Here is a 7,240-nt window from a genome sequence, read left to right as displayed (position 1 = left end):
TTCTAAGAATTGCTGTTCGTCATCAGGTTCCTGGGACTGCAGAGGTTCACCCAAATCATGCTTATGAGGGGTTTTGAAGTTTCATCACTACTTGTGATTATCAGACATGTCCTTTCTGTCTGTTCTTATAGCAAAAGCCTCCTGATGGGGTCTGTGTGAAAGGAGTATTTCAGCTCTGCAGGTGAGCTATGTGGGGATGCAGGCAGCCAGAGACAGCTGAGAGCTGTAAGACCTCTGGGAGGACAACCCAGTCACTCTGTCATCCCTTGTGCAGGTGCTGGACACATGATCTATCTGATGAACAGAGCAATTTCCAAAGGGAAAACACAAAGAGACTAAAATCCTTTGTCTGCCTCCCGCATCCATCTCACCCCACCCAAACATCAGTCAACTGGATGGAGCCACAAAGCTGTTGCCTGTATAAAATCATTGCCTTAGAGGGTCTGCAGATTCCTTGAGGTCCTGTGTTGAGCTGCTGTGGGAGATCCAGTCACTCAGCTTCCTCTGTCTTCCCAGGCTTTGAATTTTGGGGAACTGCATTTTATTCTGGGAATCTGCTTTGCCTGGAAACACATGCCCTCGGTCTCAGCAGGACTAGCAAGCTGTTCACAGCACACAGTTTCAACAGCATTTGGACCAAAAGTCAATGAGACTTTACTCCTGAGGAACAAGACTGGGTTATCCAACATAAACAAGCAGCTATTTCTGCAAATGTGTGACAACATGCCACAAACCTACAGAGCAGTCTTCCCAAGAAATGCCACCAATGCATCAGGCTGTCTGCCATGATATTCTGGGCTTACGAGCAGCAGCAAGGCAGCCTGGGATCAACTCAAGAGCTGAAGCAAAAGCTGGGGTTTTCCTGTGAGCAGCATTCTTCTCTAAATTAAAACCCTGATGTTTTATACTATGGAAGTCAGTCTTGGAAAATGGGGGATTCATCAAGGTAAGGAACAATTTAGTAGTTTAATTATGAGCCCTTTAATGTCTTTTCATAATCAGTTAATAAATACCTTAACAATAAAATTGAATTTAAGCTTTTAATAGGCTGTGTTGGATTGAACCTAAACAAAAGAATTAGCAGCTCCAGGCATTGTGCAATAACTTCTCACTGCTTGGTGCCAGGAGAAACAAAGCATTTCAAGTACATTTTTTTTGTACCTCACTATAATAAACGCTTGTAATATTCCCCAATTTCTGGAGTGTAAGATGCAGATCTTATTTATCACAGTATGTGACACATCTGGCACATGGATCAGGAAACAACTGTTTTACTTCATTTCTGTCATCACCTTCCAACAGATTTCTTTCACATTCCAATTTGGACGAGAGAACTTGGACTTTCTCTCCATAAGTTCTCCATTAACAGTTTCACAGCAACGAGCACTATTGGTTTGCTCTCCTTCCACAGCAATTAGTTACACCAAGCTGCATATTTTGACTTTTACTGCAAGCGAACATGTAAAATCACTGGTATTTACTCCTATCTGCTCCCAGCAACTCCGAGGCAGGCAGACCAGAGATGTCTGCTGACTGTCATTGCCTCTCTTTAGAGCCTCTTTCAAGTGGCATCGCTGCCTGGGTGCGTGTTGCCGTTTTCTGCCGCCTCCTGTCGCTGTTATGAGCATGTGTTTTATTTACAGTGGGGCTTTTGTTATGTCACTGAGTGTGTTTCCCAGCTGAAGGGAGAGCTCTGTCTTCTGCTCGAGCAGGGGCGGGCATATCAAACTTGCCGAGATGGGAGCTTTGCAAGCTGCACAAACGACTGTGCACTAATAAAGCTTGAAAAGCTTGAATTACACTGGAACCCACAAAAATTTTCAAATTAAAATTCCATATTTAGAGGCCCCCTGTGGGCCGTGATTTTATTTAGTTTAATCCCCTCTTGAGGCCAATTAGGTAGACACTCTTCTGCACATGCACACACTAGCACAGAAAAATAAATATATAAGATTAGTTAAAAAGGAGAGGGTAGTATATCACTCATCCATTCAAAGACAGATTTTTTTTCCCTTCTGTTGTCCCTGAAAATAGCATGGCTGTCAGAAATCAATAAAAGTACATGCAAACAGTACTCATTTTTTATTTCTAGGCTGTGCTTTAACTTTCCCTTGCTTCTTTCTGCAACATCTAGTAAATTTTCACTGTCGCATACTGTTTCACCAAATGTACAATAAATGCAAAACCTCCAGTGTTACTGGCAGAGAAAGGCCGGATGCCTTGTTTCTTAGCCTGGGAAGTAAAGAGGTGCTGTGAAAATAAATTCCTCAGGCAACTGATTGAAATTTATCATCGCTGCATAAAGTGAGTGCAAGGAGTGGGATAAGGATGCACTCCACTTTCCCTAGCTGAATCCCATTAAGTGCAATAGGTTTGTTCCAGCAGGGAGCCCAAAGACTATATATGCACAGATTTAATTCATCCATATCCACAATTTTTTAGGGGTTTTTGTATAAACTGTTGGGAAGGAGCCAGCTTTCTCACTGTCACTCTTTGCATCAGAAGTGCAAACTTTATCTTCTTTGTACAAACTGGCAGACACCAGATGCCCCATATGAAAATGGAGTTAATAAAATGCATGCTGAAAGTATAAAAGAAGGTCAGAGGTGATGTTTAGGTAATGAGGATTTCTCCAAGTGGAGAAAACAAAAAGAACAAAGTTATTATAACTGTTGCAGCTGTCTGCAGCAAGGCAAAATAACAACTTGTGCTTTCACTAACTAAATAGGTTGAGTCCAAAATTGTAAGTTCTTTGAACTTTGTCAGATATTTAGCAACAAAAGCACCTTTCCCAGAGGTAACACACTTGTGTTGAAGTGCTTACAGAAGAAGGTCTCTCCTGGCTGGATGAAACAGCCACCACAGTATGCTCTGGATTGAGCAGCTTCCTGGCATGGGTGGGGGGCTCAGGGCAGAGGCAGCATGGGGATTTGCAGAGCATCTCCTGGCTTATTTTGGGAACAAACATGAGCTGTGGCTAGGAGCTGCTGGTTGCCACCATGCTACAGGGAAAGGAACCCCTGGTATGGAAAAGAAAAAGCCAGTTCGTGAAATTCAGCAGCTCAACTGAATTTTCAGAATAAGCATCTTTCTGATTTTCCAAAGAACTGCATGGGGTCTGTGCTCAGATACAGTGGCTTAAATCTTTGAGAACAACATAATGAAAACAAGAGTTAAGGAAATGTGCCTGAAATAAATGCAATTTTATGGTACTTGAGATTAGGGCAAAAAGTCTATTTTGTTTTACAAGGGCTCTTATCCTGTGCTCATTGCTATGGCATTGGAGCAGCATTTTGCTGCTCCCACATGTTGTTTATTCTCTCATCTGCCACACAGGGGCAATGCATCTGCAACAACTGTCATGTCTGGGGAGGCTCCCACTTTGCCTTTTTAGGGAGATTACACAGAGGCATGGAGGGGAGGCATGCCTTCACTCTTTGTTTGGGATTTATGTTTGAGGAAGGTGCAAAAGAGAAAGCTTATTTAACAAAAAAAGCCCAAACTCTGAAGCAAATTCAACCTTTTTTCTTCCAGACCAAGGATAAGGCTGCATGGGAGAATCCTTATTCAAGATATACATCAGGTAACAAAAACTCAACTAAACAGAATAATCTAAAAAGAATAAGGTTGTTGTAACTTTGCAGGTACTTTAAAGCATTCAACATACTTACCCAGAAAATGTATATACCCATCATTGGATCTGATTCAAAGTCTGGGAAAATATGTCTCTTAGGCTCAAACTGAGATATGGGCCAACTGAAGGAAGAAATTTTGCTGCAAAAAATGGCATTTGGGAACTCAGTCACCTTAGTGTAGCACAAGTTTACCCTGATCTTTCAGGAATCCATCTTTGCAGAGTGCAAGAAGGAGGAGGAGAGGGTAGAAAAGGCTAACATGCCCCCCACACATACACCTCAAACCAGAGAGAAAATCATGGCCTGAATTGCCAGTCTTCTCCTTTTCCCCCCACAGAGGGAAAAGGAGATCTGCCTCCCATCAGACACTTTCATGTGCACAGGGTTGGGTCTGGAGCAGTCCCCAAGCTCAGTTTGTGGGCTGAACAAGGCTGTAGTGATATGAATGAGCAAATGCCACTTAATCTCATTTGCACCAGATGAACAGATTTCTGTAGATACTTGACAGAAATTACATCCCCCTGTCTTTGTATATTTTCTCTCTGTGTACATAAGCACACATAATATAGGGAGCATTAAACCCATCCAGCATACCTTTATGGCAACAACGTAATTTTATTTTATCCAAAAACATAGAAGATCTCACACTGCCTATTAGAACTGCAAGAACTCAAAGGTTGTAATTTACAGCCAAACACTGTGCTGATGTGAAGGTCTGCCAGGGTGCCTGGAGTGCTGCATGGACACACAGCTCCCACCCCTCCTGTGCTAATGGCAAGACTGGAACATTCATGTCATTTGCCTGATGTTTTGTGAGGGGCACCTAATGACGACTGCAAAAGCAGTCTGTAGGACAACTAACTAGAAAAGCTGTTCCATTTGTAAGTTAAGGAGGCAGATATTAATTTTGTTCCATGGAGAATGCAAGCCCTAAATCCTTACCCATCCCCCTCCCATGGAGAAATGAGCAGGAAGCTGCATGCTGAAATTCATTGAGTTTCCTCTACCCTGCATGTGTTATTCCCCTGTAGGGGAGAATGGGGCCCTTTATACCTCCATAGCTCTGGGCTCTTTGAGTAATGAAGGGAACACATTTATTGGTACAAGGTTTGGTGTTTATTGATGCTACCCATTTTTCACCAGGTTTAGCACTCTGTGGGGAAGGCACATGGACTTTCCAAAACACATTTTATAATCAAGCCATTTCAAGGTTTATGCGGTATAATATGTTTAACTGTTAAATTGTAAGTAAAAGTCACTGCCCAATACTAAGCCTCCTTCAAGATTATAAGTCAGCGACATCTTTAATTATCTGATTTATAAGCAACTCTGTTGCATGTGTTACATGCACATGTTATTTGTCTGGCATATGTAGTGTGCAAAATTATCCTTCTAGAAGAGGTTGTGGGCTCAACCTGCCACAGCCTCACTGTCCGGTATGGGATGTAAGGGATGCCGGGTGTGCTGCCTCACTGTCCGGCATGGGATGTAAGGGATGCCGGGTGTGCTGCCTCACTGTCCGGCATGGGATGTAAGGCATGCCGGGTGTGCTGTGTCCCCAGGCCCTCCCCAGCCGCTGCGCTCCCTCTTGTGGCAGCACAGACCCCAAGGAAGCCCCACAGCACCGGGAATTTACTCCCAGCGCGCGGCCGGGAATACAGCACAGCTCTACATACACGGAGAAGGTGGACTACACGCATATGCACGAAAGACTAGGCACCCCCACCCCACACCAGGTATTTCCCGGACTGTGTTCCTGATATGAATCTGTGGGGAATTACGTTGCTGTGGGTAAGCAATCTTGCGCTGTAGTTTAAGGGAGGAGACCCTGCTGCCCATGGGGCGGCAGGGAGCCCCCAGCACACCCAGCAGTGCTCACCAGCTCTGCTTGAGACCATGCAGAGGGGCCCATCCAATAGGCATGAGGCATACTAACCATTTCCAAAATCCTGCATCCAGTATTGATTTAACGGTCTGGCCATGGCAAACACTGCTAGCACAAGGAAGGCTTAAAAGGAGTTGCTCTGTCCCCATCTGCCCTTTGACTGCCAGCTTAGCACTGCCTGTTCAAAGACCGGTCAAGTACTCCAACTATTTACTGCTCAGTGTGTTATTCTCCACCAAAAAGCAAACTCTCTGACAAAGGAATAAATGAATAAAAACATACCATCTCACATTAAGGCTGAGAAATAGGTATCTCATCAGTTTTAGATAGTAAATCAAAAATCCCCAAAGATGATGAAATAGCTCTTTTTTTTCCTGACAGCACATCCAGATCAAACACTTCTGGCACAGGACAGAAACCCACAGCGGGAAGCTCTCCTTTGCAGAGATCCATTTGCTATCTGATATTGATGTGCTACTTAATTTGTTGATCCACAGAGGAACGAGAACCTGAAAGCAGTACAAACTTCATTCTGCACAGGTTGTCACGAAGAAAAGGGTTTTACCTCCTTTACTTTCTTGTAACTACTTCTGAAAATGGGCATCCCTGTCATGTTCTCACAGTATTGTCATGATATAAAAAATTCCAGGTCAGTTTAAACCTGACAGCTTGTCAGTAGGGCTGTACAATAGGCCTTACTCTCCGTTCCTTTTTCTCGCTTTGTTGGTACAAAATCTGCAGATGTTCATTTAGATAAATAAATTAAATAACTTGCATGTAAACATGGTCTCTAGTCCTTATTCTTACTTTTAAAACCAAAAAACAAATCAATCTAATGGAAAGGTGTTGAGGGTACAACCCTGGTAAGACACATAGAAAATGGATTAATATTTTCCATTTTATTTTATTTTATTTTTATTTTTTTATCATTTTAGTGTCATTCAAAGATTACATGCATGCATGTGAAGCTTACAGCATGGTACAAGGGGTCCTATAAAAGGGCCATCTGAGGATAAAGAATGGAGATTGCCACTAAGGCTGTGTCCTCCACAACATTCACAGAGAGTTTAGTTATGCTATGAAAGTCTCGTGCTGTTATTTGGGGTATTATGTTTTCCCTTAATCACCCAAACTGTATTGACATCTCTTCTTTTCTCATCTGGGAGCAAGGACAGGTGTCACAATAAGAGTTGTCTCCCTCAAGACTGATTAACCCCTCCGTAAGAAGAAAACACAAAAGCTGCACACTCTTTTCCCATTGGAAAAGTGCAGGAACCAGGTGTCACTAAGATCAAGGGATACATACTTTCTCCTATCTTCTTACACTTCAACCAGGTAAAAGTGACTAGACTCCAGGTTGGCTGGAAAATCGTACCACTGCAGGAGTTTGGGTATCACCCGGGCACTGTCTCTTAATTTGAAAGTTCACAAGGAACTCACCCTCACAGAAGTTGCGGAGCTTGCAAAGACAAAGATCTCTGCAGCTTTCATTTTTCCCTGTGCTCAGTGACCACACAAATGGTGGCCACCTGGCCTCAAAACAATGCCACTGTAGAAAAGCAACCTGTAAACAGCATATTATATTTCTTGCAAACTACAGTTCAACAAACAGAAGATGCAATTCAATACAGAACTCAGCAGCAGATGGACAACCAAGAACATGGATACTGTAATATAATTCTTTGTATTGACATCACAAAAACATGCATTGATCTTGTAC

General features: G+C 42.9%; 1 long non-coding RNA gene across 1 annotated transcript; it reads left to right on the top strand.

Moving 5' to 3' along the window:
* Positions 1 to 843: 843 nt before the first annotated feature.
* On the top strand, positions 844 to 6,166 carry LOC146440056 (uncharacterized). The gene is made up of 3 exons (XR_014851341.1): positions 844 to 946; positions 3,535 to 3,583; positions 5,902 to 6,166. It is a non-coding gene; the product is annotated as an uncharacterized LOC146440056 (long non-coding RNA).
* The last annotated feature ends 1,074 nt before the right edge of the window (positions 6,167 to 7,240 follow it).

Source organism: Lichenostomus cassidix, chromosome 3 (genome assembly GCF_008360975.1).
Source record: "Lichenostomus cassidix isolate B80296 chromosome 3, HeHo_3.0, whole genome shotgun sequence".
Classification (NCBI taxonomy): Eukaryota; Metazoa; Chordata; class Aves; order Passeriformes; family Meliphagidae; genus Lichenostomus; species Lichenostomus cassidix.
This window is presented reverse-complemented; position numbering and strand designations above follow the sequence as displayed.